Genomic DNA, 1,966 nt, shown 5'->3' on the forward strand with positions numbered 1-1,966 from the left:
TCCCGGCCCCTCAGCCCCGAGATGAGAGCCGCCTCCGGTCCCTGCCGCGTCGGGGCACGGGGGATGGCCGTGAGCCGTGCGGTCATCTCCCGATGGAGGGCTCCTGCCATCCCCCGGGCCTGGGGCACGTGTGACGATCTACCCAGCGATGCTCCCACCGGGTCCTTGCTCTCACCGCTGTTCCCCAGGGCAAGCACGACAGGCTGTCCCGAATTGTAAGGCCCAGGCAGCGCCTTTGGCGTAACTGGGGTGCCAGGCTGATGTCCCCTACGCAGAGTCCTTTCATCTTTATCCCAGTGTGTGTGCGCCCTTCGTGTCAGATTTTTGAAGCCAGTTAAGCCTGAGGTCATCCCCATCCTCCTCCCCAGCTGCAGAACCCGGGCATGATTTCAGAGCACTGGTTCATCACATCGTTTCAGCTTTTCCACTCCAAGACAAGCACAAGGTACACATCTGAGTCAGGGGCTGGCTGCCCCTGGGCCTGCGAGCGTACACACAAAATTCCCTTCATTCCTCAGAGAGGGGGAAAAACAAGCTTAACACGGCTCAGCCGCTCCGCTCCTGCCCCTGCCCTCACCGCGGTGGCTGCCGGGGACTCTGCCAGCATGCGGAGACACGCTCCGGTCGAGGGGAAGGGAGCCCACGTTAATCGCCAGCCAAGAGCCGCCCGGGTCCGTCTCACCGCCTGCGTGAGAAGGGGTGCAGTGCGTGAAGAAGACCCCGCCAAGTTTCGTGTCCAGCCCATGGGGACAAGTTTCATGTCCAGCCTGCGGGGACGAGATGCGGCAGAAGGTCTGTTGGGTTTGGCTTTGGCAGCGTGCTCTGGGAGAGCTTCCGACTTAACGGGAGGCGAGGAAGCAATTTCAATCAAATGAAACAGGCAGATAAACAAACAAAAAGAAAAGAAGAAAGGAAATCATAGGGAAGGAGACACAAAGAATGGCAGACAATCATGGCTGCAAATTTTCTAACGCACTCTGAAGCATTCATTGAAGTCGAAGACTTCTTATCCTTAAACATTTCACTTCCCTCACAAGGCTTTCCTCCAAAGATCTCTGAATATCTTGCCTACGCCAAAGTTACTTGAAAGCTCAGAAAACAAAAAGGGACAAACAGGAAGTTTTTCAACTGCGAACTGCTGTAAAGGGTATTAAAGGGATTTTTTTTTTCAGCCTTAAATGATTTGCAAACTCAGCCTGAAAACATATCTCCACTGGGAACAGCTTTCTGAGGCCATGCTAACCTCCGTCAGAGCTTTAGCAGAGGAGATTCATGCACAAATCACCGAGCAAAAAAGCCAGCAGTGAGTAATCAAAGGCATGCACCAAACTCCGAGGACAATCTGCAGAATCCGCAATCTCCAGCGGTAAAGTTTTCCACTGAATAACTACTTCTGAGAAAAAGGAATTTGTTGAATGCTTGGCCTGGCATTTGCTAATACATTTTTTTTAAAAGAATGACCTACTCGCTGGAAACAGAAGGCTGCTCAGAAAGGCATTGGTATTTATTCATACCGGCTCTACCATTTTACATGAGTATCAGGTAGCTTTTTTCTCCCCTATCTTCTGTTTGCAAACACAAAGGAAACCAGTTCCTTTCCTGCACGCAGTAACTTACAGGCTCTTCTTCAGCACATCTGTCGGAAAGAAGTTCAGCGGCTTTCCTCCGCGTTGCCTCCGATTTATTAATCAACACCTTCAGCTCCCTACCGAGTTGCAGCCAAACTATGGTCCCCTTGAAGTCCACGGCAGCACTTCCACTGACTTCATTAGGACCAGAAACTGCCTCTTGAAGTCTCTGCCAACTCCTTAAAGTGCTTTAACTTCAGCATTGGAGATGTCTTTTTTAATCTTCTTACGCCTGTTTCTGACACGTCACGTGCGTGCACAAACTGCCTTTCTGAAACTAAAAACAGCCTTAAAAGTGAATGGAAAAGCTTGCCTTTTTTTTTTTTTTTTTTTTTTTT

Source organism: Pygoscelis adeliae, unplaced genomic scaffold (assembly GCF_000699105.1).
Source record: "Pygoscelis adeliae isolate BGI_AS28 unplaced genomic scaffold, ASM69910v1 Scaffold34, whole genome shotgun sequence".
In the NCBI taxonomy this organism is placed as follows: Eukaryota; Metazoa; Chordata; class Aves; order Sphenisciformes; family Spheniscidae; genus Pygoscelis; species Pygoscelis adeliae.